At 52.5% G+C, this 15,736-nt stretch overlaps 2 non-coding genes across 2 annotated transcripts; both read left to right on the top strand.

Annotated features, from left to right (window-relative positions):
• The first annotated feature begins 12,471 nt into the window (after positions 1-12,471).
• LOC145656742 (18S ribosomal RNA) lies at positions 12,472-14,310 on the top strand. The gene has a single exon (XR_014122337.1). It is a non-coding gene; the product is annotated as an 18S ribosomal RNA (ribosomal RNA).
• An 882-nt stretch (positions 14,311-15,192) lies between these two features.
• On the top strand, positions 15,193-15,346 carry LOC145656758 (5.8S ribosomal RNA). Its single transcript, XR_014122353.1, has one exon. It is a non-coding gene; the product is annotated as a 5.8S ribosomal RNA (ribosomal RNA).
• Positions 15,347-15,736: the final 390 nt, after the last annotated feature.

Here is a 15,736-nt window from a genome sequence, read left to right on the forward strand (position 1 = left end):
AGTAGTAGTATGATTTAAAGGTACAAAGTGAATGAAGTGTGCCCAGGCCCAGAGCTACTTTGCTGGGCATGACTGTGTTTGACGTCTTGGGCCTGGAAGTCTGGTAGTAGTAGTATGATTTAAAGGTACAAAGTGAATGAAGTGTGCCCAGGCCCAGAGCTACTTTGCTGGGCATGACTGTGTTTGACCTCTTGGCTCTGGAAGTCTATTTCTAGGCTTATATAAAGGGTCAAACTTCTTGAAGTGTGCCCAGGCCCAGAGCTACTTTGCTGGGCATGACTGTGTTTGACCTCTGGGGCCTGGAAGTCTGGTAGTAGTAGTATGATTTAAAGGCACAAAGTGATTGAAGTGTGCCCAGGCCCAGAGCTACTTTGCTGGGCATGAATGTGTTTGAACTCTTGGGCCTGGAAGTCTGGTAGTAGTAGTATGATTTAAAGGCACAAAGTGAATGAAGTGTGCCCAGGCCCAGAGCTACTTTGCTGGGCATGACTGTGTTTGACCTCTTGGCTCTGGAAGTCTATTTCTAGGCTTATATACAGGGTCAAACATCTTGAAGTGTGCCCAGGCCCAGAGCTACTTTGCTGGGCATGAATGTGTTTGAACTCTTGGGCCTGGAAGTCTGGTAGTAGTAGTATGATTTAAAGGCACAAAGTGATTGAAGTGTGCCCAGGCCCAGAGCTACTTTGCTGGGCATGACTGTGTTTGACCTCTTGGGCCTGGAAGTCTGGTAGTAGTAGTATGATTTAAAGGCACAAAGTGATTGAAGTGTGCCCAGGCCCAGAGCTACTTTGCTGGGCATGAATGTGTTTGACCTCTTGGGCCTGGAAGTCTGGTGGTAGTAGTAGTATGATTTAAAGGCACAAAGTGAATGAAGTGTGCCCAGGCCCAGAGCTACTTTGCTGTGCATGACTGTGTTTGACCTCTTGGCTCTGGAAGTCTATTTCTAGGCTTATATAAAGGGTCAAACTTCTTGAAGTGTGCCCAGGCCCAGAGCTACTTTGCTGGGCATGACTGTGTTTGACCTCTTGGGCCTGGAAGTCTGGTGGTAGTAGTAGTATGATTTAAAGGCACAAAGTGATTGAAGTGTGCCCAGGCCCAGAGCTACTTTGCTGGGCATGAATGTGTTTGAACTCTTGGGCCTGGAAGTCTATTTCTAGGCTTATATAAAGGGTCAAACATCTTGAAGTGTGCCCAGGCCCAGAGCTACTTTGCTGTGCATGACTGTGGTTGACCTCTTGGCCCTGGAAGTCTGGTGGTAGTAGTAGTATGATTTAAAGGCACAAAGTGAATGAAGTGTGCCCAGGCCCAGAGCTACTTTGCTGGGCATGAATGTGTTTGAACTCTTGGGCCTGGAAGTCTGGTAGTAGTAGTATGATTTAAAGGCACAAAGTGATTGAAGTGTGCCCAGGCCCAGAGCTACTTTGCTGGGCATGACTGTGTTTGACCTCTTGGGCCTGGAAGTCTGGTGGTAGTAGTAGTATGATTTAAAGGCACAAAGTGATTGAAGTGTGCCCAGGCCCAGAGCTACTTTGCTGGGCATGAATGTGTTTGAACTCTTGGGCCTGGAAGTCTATTTCTAGGCTTATATAAAGGGTCAAACTTCTTGAAGTGTGCCCAGGCCCAGAGCTACTTTGCTGGGCATGACTGTGTTTGACCTCTTGGGCCTGGAAGTCTGGTAGTAGTAGTAGTAGTAGTAGTAGTAGTAGTAGTAGTAGTAGTAGTAGTAGTATGATTTAAAGGTACAAAGTGAATGAAGTGTGCCCAGGCCCACAGCTACTTTGCTGGGCATGACTGTGTTTGACCTCTTGGGCCTGAAAGTCTATTTCTAGGCTTATATAAAGGGTCAAACTTCTTGAAGTGTGCCCAGGCCCAGATCTACTTTGCTGGGCATGACTGTGTTTGACCTCTTGGGCCTGGAAGTCTGGTAGTAGTAGTAGTAGTAGTAGTAGTAGTAGTAGTATGATTTAAAGGTACAAAGTGAATGAAGTGTGCCCAGGCCCAGAGCTACTTTGCTGGGCATGACTGTGTTTGACCTCTTGGGCCTGGAAGTCTATTTCTAGGCTTATATAAAGGGTCAAACTTCTTGAAGTGTGCCCAGGCCCAGAGCTACTTTGCTGTGTATGACTGTGTGACCTCTTGGCCCTGGAATTCTGGTGGTAGTAGTAGTATGATTTAAAGGCACAAAGTGAATGAAGTGTGCCCAGGCCCAGAGCTACTTTGCTGGGCATGACTGTGTTTGACCTCTTGGGCCTGGAAGTCTGGTAGTAGTAGTAGTAGTAGTAGTAGTAGTAGTAGTAGTAGTAGTAGTATGATTTAAAGGTACAAAGTGAATGAAGTGTGCCCAGGCCCAGAGCTACTTTGCTGGGCATGACTGTGTTTGACCTCTTGGGCCTGGAAGTCTATTTCTAGGCTTATATAAAGGGTCAAACATCTTGAAGTGTGCCCAGGCCCAGAGCTACTTTGCTGGGCATGAATGTGTTTGAACTCTTGGGCCTGGAAGTCTGGTAGTAGTAGTATGATTTAAAGGCACAAAGTGATTGAAGTGTGCCCAGGCCCAGAGCTACTTTGCTGGGCATGACTGTGTTTGACCTCTTGGGCCTGGAAGTCTGGTGGTAGTAGTAGTATGATTTAAAGGCACAAAGTGATTGAAGTGTGCCCAGGCCCAGAGCTACTTTGCTGGGCATGAATGTGTTTGAACTCTTGGGCCTGGAAGTCTATTTCTAGGCTTATATAAAGGGTCAAACATCTTGAAGTGTGCCCAGGCCCAGAGCTACTTTGCTGTGCATGACTGTGGTTGACCTCTTGGCCCTGGAAGTCTGGTGGTAGTAGTAGTATGATTTAAAGGCACAAAGTGAATGAAGTGTGCCCAGGCCCAGAGCTACTTTGCTGGGCATGAATGTGTTTGAACTCTTGGGCCTGGAAGTCTGGTAGTAGTAGTATGATTTAAAGGCACAAAGTGATTGAAGTGTGCCCAGGCCCAGAGCTACTTTGCTGGGCATGACTGTGTTTGACCTCTTGGGCCTGGAAGTCTGGTGGTAGTAGTAGTATGATTTAAAGGCACAAAGTGATTGAAGTGTGCCCAGGCCCAGAGCTACTTTGCTGGGCATGAATGTGTTTGAACTCTTGGGCCTGGAAGTCTATTTCTAGGCTTATATAAAGGGTCAAACTTCTTGAAGTGTGCCCAGGCCCAGAGCTACTTTGCTGGGCATGACTGTGTTTGACCTCTTGGGCCTGGAAGTCTGGTAGTAGTAGTAGTAGTAGTAGTAGTAGTAGTAGTAGTAGTAGTAGTAGTATGATTTAAAGGTACAAAGTGAATGAAGTGTGCCCAGGCCCACAGCTACTTTGCTGGGCATGACTGTGTTTGACCTCTTGGGCCTGAAAGTCTATTTCTAGGCTTATATAAAGGGTCAAACTTCTTGAAGTGTGCCCAGGCCCAGAGCTACTTTGCTGGGCATGACTGTGTTTGACCTCTGGGGCCTGGAAGTCTGGTAGTAGTAGTATGATTTAAAGACACAAAGTGATTGAAGTGTGCCCAGGCCCAGAGCTACTTTGCTGGGCATGAATGTGTTTGAACTCTTGGGCCTGGAAGTCTGGTAGTAGTAGTATGATTTAAAGGTACAAAGTGAATGAAGTGTGCCCAGGCCCAGAGCTACTTTGCTGTGCATGACTGTGTTTGACCTCTTGGCTCTGGAAGTCTATTTCTAGGCTTATATAAAGGGTCAAACTTCTTGAAGTGTGCCCAGGCCCAGAGCTACTTTGCTGGGCATGACTGTGTTTGACCTCTGGGGCCTGGAAGTCTGGTAGTAGTAGTATGATTTAAAGGCACAAAGTGATTGAAGTGTGCCCAGGCCCAGAGCTACTTTGCTGGGTATGATTCTGTGACCTCTTGGGTCTGGAAATGTGGTACTTTGAATGATTAAAAGAGTGAAACGGTCTGAAGTGTGCGCAGGTGTAAAGCAACCTTGCTAGGCATGAAGGTGTGACCTCCAGGGCCTGGAAGTCTGGTGGTAGTAGTAGTATGATTTAAAGGCACAAAGTGATTGAAGTGTGCCCAGGCCCAGAGCTACTTTGCTGGGCATGAATGTGTTTGACCTCTTGGGCCTGGAAGTCTGGTGGTAGTAGTAGTATGATTTAAAGGTACAAAGTGAATGAAGTGTGCCCAGGCCCAGAGCTACTTTGCTGTGCATGACTGTGTTTGAACTCTTGGGCCTGGAAGTCTATTTCTAGGCTTATATAAAGGGTCAAACATCTTGAAGTGTGCCCAGGCCCAGAGCTACTTTGCTGTGCATGACTGTGGTTGACCTCTTGGCCCTGGAAGTCTGGTGGTAGTAGTAGTATGATTTAAAGGCACAAAGTGAATGAAGTGTGCCCAGGCCCAGAGCTACTTTGCTGGGCATGAATGTGTTTGAACTCTTGGGCCTGGAAGTCTGGTAGTAGTAGTAGTAGTAGTAGTAGTAGTAGTAGTAGTAGTATGATTTAAAGGCACAAAGTGCTTGAAGTGTGCCCAGGCCCAGAGCTACTTTGCTGTGCATGACTGTGTTTGACCTCTTGGCTCTGGAAGTCTATTTCTAGGCTTATATAAAGGGTCAAACTTCTTGAAGTGTGCCCAGGCCCAGAGCTACTTTGCTGTGTATGACTGTGTGACCTCTTGGCCCTGGAATTCTGGTGGTAGTAGTAGTATGATTTAAAGGCACAAAGTGAATGAAGTGTGCCCAGGCCCAGAGCTACTTTGCTGGGCATGACTGTGTTTGACCTCTTGGGCCTGGAAGTCTGGTAGTAGTAGTATGATTTAAAGGCACAAAGTGATTGAAGTGTGCCCAGGCCCAGAGCTACTTTGCTGGGCATGAATGTGTTTGAACTCTTGGGCCTGGAAGTCTATTTCTAGGCTTATATAAAGGGACAAACTTCTTGAAGTGTGCCCAGGCCCAGAGCTACTTTGCTGTGTATGACTGTGTGACCTCTTGGCCCTGGAATTCTGGTGGTAGTAGTAGTAGTAGTAGTATGATTTAAAGGTACAAAGTGAATGAAGTGTGCCCAGGCCCAGAGCTACTTTGCTGGGCATGACTGTGTTTGACCTCTTGGGCCTGGAAGTCTGGTAGTAGTAGTAGTAGTAGTATGATTTAAAGGCACAAAGTGATTGAAGTGTGCCCAGGCCCAGAGCTACTTTGCTGGGCATGAATGTGTTTGAACTCTTGGGCCTGGAAGTCTGGTAGTAGTAGTATGATTTAAAGGTACAAAGTGAATGAAGTGTGCCCAGGCCCAGAGCTACTTTGCTGTGCATGACTGTGTTTGAACTCTTGGGCCTGGAAGTCTATTTCTAGGCTTATATAAAGGGTCAAACATCTTGAAGTGTGCCCAGGCCCAGAGCTACTTTGCTGTGCATGACTGTGGTTGACCTCTTGGCCCTGGAAGTCTGGTGGTAGTAGTAGTATGATTTAAAGGCACAAAGTGAATGAAGTGTGCCCAGGCCCAGAGCTACTTTGCTGGGCATGAATGTGTTTGAACTCTTGGGCCTGGAAGTCTGGTAGTAGTAGTATGATTTAAAGGCACAAAGTGAATGAAGTGTGCCCAGGCCCAGAGCTACTTTGCTGTGCATGACTGTGTTTGACCTCTTGGCTCTGGAAGTCTATTTCTAGGCTTATATAAAGGGTCAAACTTCTTGAAGTGTGCCCAGGCCCAGAGCTACTTTGCTGTGTATGACTGTGTGACCTCTTGGCCCTGGAATTCTGGTGGTAGTAGTAGTAGTATGATTTAAAGGCACAAAGTGAATGAAGTGTGCCCAGGCCCAGAGCTACTTTGCTGGGCATGACTGTGTTTGACCTCTTGGGCCTGGAAGTCTGGTAGTAGTAGTATGATTTAAAGGCACAAAGTGATTGAAGTGTGCCCAGGCCCAGAGCTACTTTGCTGGGCATGAATGTGTTTGAACTCTTGGGCCTGGAAGTCTATTTCTAGGCTTATATAAAGGGACAAACTTCTTGAAGTGTGCCCAGGCCCAGAGCTACTTTGCTGTGTATGACTGTGTGACCTCTTGGCCCTGGAATTCTGGTGGTAGTAGTAGTAGTAGTAGTATGATTTAAAGGTACAAAGTGAATGAAGTGTGCCCAGGCCCAGAGCTACTTTGCTGGGCATGACTGTGTTTGACCTCTTGGGCCTGGAAGTCTGGTAGTAGTAGTAGTAGTAGTAGTAGTAGTAGTAGTAGTAGTATGATTTAAAGGTACAAAGTGAATGAAGTGTGCCCAGGCCCAGAGCTACTTTGCTGGGCATGACTGTGTTTGACCTCTTGGGCCTGGAAGTCTATTTCTAGGCTTATATAAAGGGTCAAACTTCTTGAAGTGTGCCCAGGCCCAGAGCTACTTTGCTGTGTATGACTGTGTGACCTCTTGGCCCTGGAATTCTGGTGGTAGTAGTAGTATGATTTAAAGGCACAAAGTGAATGAAGTGTGCCCAGGCCCAGAGCTACTTTGCTGGGCATGACTGTGTTTGACCTCTTGGGCCTGGAAGTCTGGTAGTAGTAGTATGATTTAAAGGCACAAAGTGATTGAAGTGTGCCCAGGCCCAGAGCTACTTTGCTGGGCATGAATGTGTTTGACCTCTTGGGCCTGGAAGTCTATTTCTAGGCTTATATAAAGGGTCAAACTTCTTGAAGTGTGCCCAGGCCCAGAGCTACTTTGCTGGGCATGACTGTGTTTGACCTCTTGGGTCTGGAAGTCTGGTAGTAGTAGTAGTATGATTTAAAGGCACAAAGTGATTGAAGTGTGCCCAGGCACAGAGCTACTTTGCTGGGCATGAATGTGTTTGACCTCTTGGGCCTGGAAGTCTGGTAGTAGTAGTATGATTTAAAGGCACAAAGTGATTGAAGTGTGCCCAGGCCCAGAGCTACTTTGCTGGGCATGAATGTGTTTGACCTCTTGGGCCTGGAAGTCTGGTGGTAGTAGTAGTATGATTTAAAGGTACAAAGTGAATGAAGTGTGCCCAGGCCCAGAGCTACTTTGCTGTGAATGACTGTGTTTGAACTCTTGGGCCTGGAAGTCTATTTCTAGGCTTATATAAAGGGTCAAACATCTTGAATTGTGCCCAGGCCCAGAGCTACTTTGCTGTGCATGACTGTGGTTGACCTCTTGGCCCTGGAAGTCTGGTGGTAGTAGTAGTATGATTTAAAGGCACAAAGTGAATGAAGTGTGCCCAGGCCCAGAGCTACTTTGCTGGGCATGACTGTGTTTGACGTCTTGGGCCTGGAAGTCTGGTAGTAGTAGTATGATTTAAAGGCACAAAGTGATTGAAGTGTGCCCAGGCCCAGAGCTACTTTGCTGGGCATGACTATGTTTGACCTCTTGGGCCTGGAAGTCTGGTAGTAGTAGTATGATTTAAAGGCACAAAGTGATTGAAGTGTGCCCAGGCCCAGAGCTACTTTGCTGGGCATGAATGTGTTTGACCTCTTGGGCCTGGAAGTCTGGTGGTAGTAGTAGTATGATTTAAAGGTACAAAGTGAATGAAGTGTGCCCAGGCCCAGAGCTACTTTGCTGTGCATGACTGTGTTTGAACTCTTGGGCCTGGAAGTCTATTTCTAGGCTTATATAAAGGGTCAAACATCTTGAAGTGTGCCCAGGCCCAGAGCTACTTTGCTGTGCATGACTGTGGTTGACCTCTTGGCCCTGGAAGTCTGGTGGTGGTAGTAGTAGTATGATTTAAAGGCACAAAGTGAATGAAGTGTGCCCAGGCCCAGAGCTACTTTGCTGGGCATGACTGTGTTTGACCTCTTGGGCCTGGAAGTCTGGTAGTAGTAGTATGATTTAAAGGCACAAAGTGATTGAAGTGTGCCCAGGCCCAGAGCTACTTTGCTGGGCATGAATGTGTTTGACCTCTTGGCCCTGGAAGTCTGGTGGTAGTAGTAGTATGATTTAAAGGCACAAAGTGATTGCAGTGTGCCCAGGCCCAGAGCTACTTTGCTGGGCATGACTGTGTTTGACCTCTTGGGCCTGGAAGTCTGGTAGTAGTAGTAGTAGTAGTAGTAGTAGTATGATTTAAAGGTACAAAGTGAATGAAGTGTGCCCAGGCCCAGAGCTACTTTGCTGGGCATGACTGTGTTTGACCTCTTGGGCCTGGAAGTCTATTTCTAGGCTTATATAAAGGGTCAAACTTCTTGAAGTGTGCCCAGGCCCAGAGCTACTTTGCTGTGTATGACTGTGTGACCTCTTGGCCCTGGAATTCTGGTGGTAGTAGTAGTATGATTTAAAGGCACAAAGTGAATGAAGTGTGCCCAGGCCCAGAGCTACTTTGCTGGGCATGACTGTGTTTGACCTCTTGGGCCTGGAAGTCTGGTAGTAGTAGTAGTAGTAGTAGTAGTAGTAGTAGTAGTAGTATGATTTAAAGGTACAAAGTGAATGAAGTGTGCCCAGGCCCAGAGCTACTTTGCTGGGCATGACTGTGTTTGACCTCTTGGGCCTGGAAGTCTATTTCTAGGCTTATATAAAGGGTCAAACATCTTGAAGTGTGCCCAGGCCCAGAGCTACTTTGCTGGGCATGAATGTGTTTGAACTCTTGGGCCTGGAAGTCTGGTAGTAGTAGTATGATTTAAAGGCACAAAGTGATTGAAGTGTGCCCAGGCCCAGAGCTACTTTGCTGGGCATGACTGTGTTTGACCTCTTGGGCCTGGAAGTCTGGTGGTAGTAGTAGTATGATTTAAAGGCACAAAGTGATTGAAGTGTGCCCAGGCCCAGAGCTACTTTGCTGGGCATGACTGTGTTTGACCTCTTGGGCCTGGAAGTCTGGTAGTAGTAGTATGATTTAAAGGTACAAAGTGAATGAAGTGTGCCCAGGCCCAGAGCTACTTTGCTGGGCATGACTGTGTTTGACCTCTTGGGCCTGGAAGTCTATTTCTAGGCTTATATAAAGGGTCAAACTTCTTGAAGTGTGCCCAGGCCCAGAGCTACTTTGCTGTGCATGACTGTGTGACCTCTTGGCCCTGGAATTCTGGTGGTAGTAGTAGTAGTAGTAGTATGATTTAAAGGTACAAAGTGAATGAAGTGTGCCCAGGCCCAGAGCCAGGCCTGGGCAGCAGGGGGCGCTCCTGGCCATGCCCAGCGAGTTTCGTGCGAATCGGACCTGGTCCGGAAGAGATACGAAGGGAAAACTCATTACTCGTCGGGGTGGCACATCCAGGCTCTCGACCCTCCCAAAGCGTCCGACCAGGGTGCACCCTGCCGGGCATGGTTAGCCGCCAGCCCCCTTCCTGGAGGTCTGGTTGGCACGGGGTTTTGATTTATCGGTTTCATATCTCTGGGCTCCTTGGGAGCAGAAAGTCGGTTGAGGGCCCTTTGGAAAGAGCCGGGGCTGCCGTTTAACGCTGTCCAAGCGGCAGGCGAAGCGCACCCACCGTTTTTACGCTATGATTTTTTAAAACCGCCGGGGCGGCAAACACAGGGCCGGTCGGGTTTGAAGACGAATATCTCTTCGGCCCTTGGGAGGAGAGAAGCAGCGCGGGTCACCTTTGAACGCGCTCGCTGCCAGGAACGTCTGGCGTAAAAGTTTCGTGGGAATCGGACGTTCCTAGGCTGAGAAGCGAGCGCCCGCCCTCGGGCGGTCGGGGGCCCCTTTCTCATTCCCCGTCTGGGCTAAAAATACGAGGTCGGACCCGATGGACTCGGGAGACTGGAGAGTACCAGGGAGACCCTGGAAGCAGGCGACCCGACCCACGCTTCGCTGTCTCCTCGGCCCTCGGGAGTAGAAGCGCGGGGACGGTGGCGTGGGCAGCAGGGGGCGCTCCTGGCCATGCCCAGCGAGTTTCGTGCGAATCGGACCTGGTCCGGAAGAGATACGAAGGGAAAACTCATTACTCGTCGGGGTGGCACATCCAGGCTCTCGACCCTCCCAAAGCGTCCGACCAGGGTGCACCCTGCCGGGCATGGTTAGCCGCCAGCCCCCTTCCTGGAGGTCTGGTTGGCACGGGGTTTTGATTTATCGGTTTCATATCTCTGGGCTCCTTGGGAGCAGAAAGTCGGTTGAGGGCCCTTTGGAAAGAGCCGGGGCTGCCGTTTAACGCTGTCCAAGCGGCAGGCGAAGCGCACCCACCGTTTTTACGCTATGATTTTTTAAAACCGCCGGGGCGGCAAACACAGGGCCGGTCGGGTTTGAAGACGAATATCTCTTCGGCCCTTGGGAGGAGAGAAGCAGCGCGGGTCACCTTTGAACGCGCTCGCTGCCAGGAACGTCTGGCGTAAAAGTTTCGTGGGAATCGGACGTTCCTAGGCTGAGAAGCGAGCGCCCGCCCTCGGGCGGTCGGGGGCCCCTTTCTCATTCCCCGTCTGGGCTAAAAATACGAGGTCGGACCCGATGGACTCGGGAGACTGGAGAGTACCAGGGAGACCCTGGAAGCAGGCGACCCGACCCACGCTTCGCTGTCTCCTCGGCCCTCGGGAGTAGAAGCGCGGGGACGGTGGCGTGGGCAGCAGGGGGCGCTCCTGGCCATGCCCAGCGAGTTTCGTGCGAATCGGACCTGGTCCGGAAGAGATACGAAGGGAAAACTCATTACTCGTCGGGGTGGCACATCCAGGCTCTCGACCCTCCCGAAGTGTCCGACCAGGGTGCACCCTGCCGGGCTAAGAGAACAGCCAGGTGAACCCTGGAGGTTCCGAACTCCAGACCCCTGGACCCGACGGCTCAGTCCGCCTCAGGTGCACTACAGAGGTCCTCGGGCTGTCCCTGAGTGCATTAAAACGGAAATCAGAATTACTCCCCCGGGTGGCACTTCCAGGCTCTCGACCCTCCCAAAGTGTCCGACCAGGGTGCACCCTGCTGGGCATGGTTAGCCGCCAGCCCCCTTCCTGGAGGTCTGGTTGGCACGGGGTTTTGCAAATAGGTCCCGTCGGGTATATGGGAGAGCAAAGAGAATCAATGGGGTCCAAGCACTAAATTCATCCAGTGGCGTTCTCTGGAAGCCCAAGGGGAGTCCGAGGGGTGTTCGGCCGGCAAGGGGAGCTCTCCCTCGGACACATGATCAAACGCCTGTCCCCTACCGGAAAGTGGTGTGCTCTGGATGCCCCCCCCCCCCCATCCCCCGAGGGGGGTGCTTATCCCGCGAGGGGAGCCCTCCTCGGGTTAAGTGAACCATCATGCCGATTCCCCTATGGAAGTGGGCACATCCAGGCACACAGTCTGCTTTGCTCTCCCCGACCCGAGTGCGTCTGTTGGGCTGAGTGTACGCCCAGGCAACTGGATCCAATGGCTCAGTCCGCCGCAGCGTGCTTCGACGATGGGTCGTACAGCCATGCCACCAGGGTGGGCGTGTTTGTAAATGTACCAGTGGATTCTCGTCGGCCTGCCACATCCATGGTATCGACCCACCAGGCCTGTCCGACCAGGGGTTGACCCTGGACGGGCACGGTCTGTGGTTTGGCCCTTGTCCTAGATGAAATCGGGCACGGGGTTTTCTGGCCAGGTACCATCGGGTTACTGGGAGAGCGGCTTCGGTCTCCAGGTGAGACCAATGGTGAAGCAGCACGAGGCAATGGAGAGCATGCAAAGCGATGGGGAAGCCATGCACGGCAATGGCCACGAAAAAAAAAAAAAAATCACCACGGAAGGAACGTGAAGAACAAGGAGGAGTGTAGTGACACTGCCCAAAGCTGCCCGGTGTTGCAGGGGTCTATTGGTGTGTTGCTTCCTTGTTTGGTAGAGTGGAGTACCAGACCCGCCAGGGGTAGGCAAACCATTCCCCCTACGGTAAGTGAGGAGCCAGCCATTTGACGAGCGGGTGTCCACGTGTACGGGTGCGAGCGCTATCCCCCCACACGGGGTTAGGCCACGGCCTTAGGTGGACGTCTGCCGACCAGCCCCGGCTGATCCAGAACTTCTGATGTGGAGAGCGGTTTTGACAGATCCTCCCTGGTTCTAGCGGGTCAAGCCTCTGATGGGGGGTGGGGGTTATTTGTAACCCATCCCAGAACTCTCTGGGGGAGACTCAGACGGCCAGTCTGTCTACTCAGTTGTCCTATACTGGTGTCTGTGGTTTGGGAGGAAGGGAGTGCCCTGCTTTGTTGGCCTCCTCTTCAAACCTACCTGGGCCCACGAATCACTCTTCTTGGTTACATCACGAAACGTAGGTTGAGCGAGGCTAGGGGGGAGGGAATTCGACGAGGTCTTTCCCTTGTCCCCCCACCAGCGGCCCACGAAAATCAAAACGGCGTGAAGGGAGGGAACGCCGAAAGCACCTGGAGTCGGCCGTCCGCACCTCCGGAGGAGGTGGACGGGGTACGGTGCGGGCATGACCGGATGGGACAGCTTTGCATCAAGGTGAGAGGTCGGCGTCCGAAGGCCAGAGGGCGGTGCACGTTTACACTGGCCGCGGAAGCTGTCCTGGGTAGCCCTGTATGGCGTCTGGACCTGACGGCGCACGCACTTACAACCCGCTGCTTCCTAGCCCCCGGAAGGGGAGGCGGATGTCACTCGTGGTTCATCCCAGACCACGGTGCAAACTACCTGGTTGATCCTGCCAGTAACATATGCTTGTCTCAAAGATTAAGCCATGCAGGTCTAAGTGCACACGGCCGGTACAGTGAAACTGCGAATGGCTCATTAAATCAGTTATGGTTCCTTTGATCGCTCCACACGTTACTCGGATAACTGTGGTAATTCTAGAGCTAATACATGCAAACGAGCGCTGACCCTTCGGGGGATGCGTGCATTTATCAGACCCAAAACCCATCCGGGGGGCTCGGGCCCCCCGGCCGCTTTGGTGACTCTAGATAACCTCGGGCCGATCGCGCGCCCTCCGCGGCGGCGACGTCTCATTCGAATGTCTGCCCTATCAACTTTCGATGGTACCATAGTCGGCTACCATGGTGACCACGGGTAACGGGGAATCAGGGTTCGATTCCGGAGAGGGAGCCTGAGAAACGGCTACCACATCCAAGGAAGGCAGCAGGCGCGCAAATTACCCATTCCCGACACGGGGAGGTAGTGACGAAAAATAACGATACAGGTCTCTTTCGAGGCCCTGTAATCGGAATGAGCGTATCCTAAACCCATGGGTGAGGACCCATTGGAGGGCAAGTCTGGTGCCAGCAGCCGCGGTAATTCCAGCTCCAATAGCGTATATTAAAGTTGCTGCAGTTAAAAAGCTCGTAGTTGGATGTCGGGAGTGGGCTGGCGGTCCGCCGCGAGGCGTGCCACCGCCTGTCTCAGACCCTGTCTCCCGGTGCCCCCCGGATGCCCTTGGCTGGGTGTCCGGACGGGGCTCGGAGCGTTTACTTTGAAAAAATTAGAGTGTTCAAAGCGGGCCCGCTTCTCGCCTGAATACCTGAGCTAGGAATAATGGAATAGGACTCCGGTTCTATTTTGTGGGTTTCCTGAACCAGGGCCATGATTAAGAGGGACGGCCGGGGGCATTCGTATTGCGCCGCTAGAGGTGAAATTCTTGGACCGGCGCAAGACGGACGAAAGCGAAAGCATTTGCCAAGAATGTTTTCATTAATCAAGAACGAAAGTCGGAGGTTCGAAGACGATCAGATACCGTCGTAGTTCCGACCGTAAACTATGCCGACCCGCGATCCGGCGGCGTTATTCCCATGACCCGCCGGGCAGCGTGAGGGAAACCACGAGTCTGTGGGTTCCGGGGGGAGTATGGTTGCAAAGCTGAAACTTAAAGGAATTGACGGAAGGGCACCACCAGGAGTGGAGCCTGCGGCTTAATTTGACTCAACACGGGAAACCTCACCCGGCCCGGACACGGAAAGGATTGACAGATTGATAGCTCTTTCTCGATTCTGTGGGTGGTGGTGCATGGCCGTTCTTAGTTGGTGGAGCGATTTGTCTGGTTAATTCCGATAACGAACGAGACTCCGGCATGCTAAATAGTTACGCGGCCCTCCGCGGTCGGCGTCAAACTTCTTAGAGGGACAAGTGGCGTTCAGCCACGCGAGATGGAGCAATAACAGGTCTGTGATGCCCTTAGATGTCCGGGGCTGCACGCGCGCCACAATGGTTGGATCAGCGTGTGCCTACCCTACACCGAGAGGTGCGGGTAATCCGCTGAACCCCATTCGTGATGGGGACTGGGGATTGCAATTATTCCCCATGAACGAGGAATTCCCAGTAAGCGCGGGTCATAAGCTCGCGTTGATTAAGTCCCTGCCCTTTGTACACACCGCCCGTCGCTACTACCGATCGGATGGTTTAGTGAGGTCCTCGGATCGGCCCCGCCGGGGCTCCTCGCGGGCCTTGGCGGAGCGCCGAGAAGTCGATCAAACTTGACTATCTAGAGGAAGTAAAAGTCGTAACAAGGTTTTCGTAGGTGAACCTGCGAAAGGATCATTAACGGGTAACGCTGTCCGGCGTGCCTCCTCTCCCGACCCCCTCGACTTCGCCGTCCCCCCGCGTCGGGGCCCAGGGTCGAAAGGGTCTTCGGGGTTGCTGTTACACGTGGTCGCTTGCAGGTCAGGCTGGACAGAAGGCATAAAGGAGGAGCCTAGTCCCTCCCACCCCTTCCTCGTCCTCCGCCTCTTCCTCCGCGTCGTCCTTCAGCACCCCCCCCCCGCAGGCCCCGGTATTCTCTGGGTTCCAGCGCGAGAGACGCGTCGTTCAAAAAACTCGGCGTCCCCGCTCGTCGGGCGAAGGCCGGTTTCCCCTCACCTTGCCGGCAGGAGAAGCGCCTGCGAGTCGAGCGGGTCGTACGGGTCCGTCCCGCGCCCTCCCTCTCGCTCGCACGGCCGCTGCCTCCGTCCACCGCGAGGGGTTTTCCTATTTTGTTGTCCTTGTCATTCATCCCCGTCCCCTTGCTCGCTGACGAGCGGACTTTCCGGGGGGGGTTGCGAGCGCTGCTCCTCGTGGGGCAGGCCATGGCCCTTCCTGTGTTCGTCCGCCCACCGGCGTCCTGGGGCGTGGTGGTGGTGGGTGGCGCAGCCGGTTCCCCTGCTTCTCTCTCTCAGAAAGGAGTCTCAGGGGGACCCCCGGCAGGTACCTAGGGCTTGGCCCACGCTACGTGAGTTCCACCCCTTTCGAGGGGTCGGACGGGGCGGGCGCGGAGGGCCGCGGTTCAAAGACTGACTCGTCTGCCACGTGGGGCGTGTGGGCAAAGCGCAACCCCGCGCCCGTTTCAACACTCGCAGACGGGGGCGCCTGACCGGTTGGTGAAACCTTTTAAACCTGTCTTTGTAGTCGTGGTGAAAGACCTAAACTGAGCCTGAAATAAAAGAGTACAACTCTTAGCGGTGGATCACTTGGCTCGTGCGTCGATGAAGAACGCAGCCAGCTGCGAGAACTAATGTGAATTGCAGGACACATTGATCATCGACATTTCGAACGCACATTGCGGCCCCGGGTCCATCCCGGGGCTACGCCTGTCTGAGGGTCGCTATTCCTATCTGTCGGACCTGCCTTCTCAGGCGGGACCGCGGTTGGAGGTTCGTAGGTGGGGGGGTGCCCCCTGGCCTCCGTCTTCCTAAAAGCAGACGGTTCCCGGTCGCTGTCTCGGTGAGATCCGGTCGGCGGGTTCGCTGCGGTTGAGTGCCCGTTCTCCGTGCACAAGCTTCTCCTCCCCCGCTTCGGTTCGTTTCGGTTCGTTTCGGCTCCGCTCCTGGCCTGGCCAGGAACGTGGTCCCCTGCGCCCGAGAAAGAAGCGAGCGTGGCTGCCGGTGGGTTCTCTCCGCTTTGGCTGCCCACGTTTTCGCTTCTTTTCTCACCCCCTGCGCAGGCGGATCACGGAAAGGTGTCTGTTCTGTTCCGTTACGTGCGCGAGCGGAGG

The sequence above is a fragment of the Electrophorus electricus genome, unplaced genomic scaffold (assembly GCF_041902795.1).
Source record: "Electrophorus electricus isolate QZ-2024a unplaced genomic scaffold, ASM4190279v1 Scaffold89, whole genome shotgun sequence".
Classification (NCBI taxonomy): Eukaryota; Metazoa; Chordata; class Actinopteri; order Gymnotiformes; family Gymnotidae; genus Electrophorus; species Electrophorus electricus.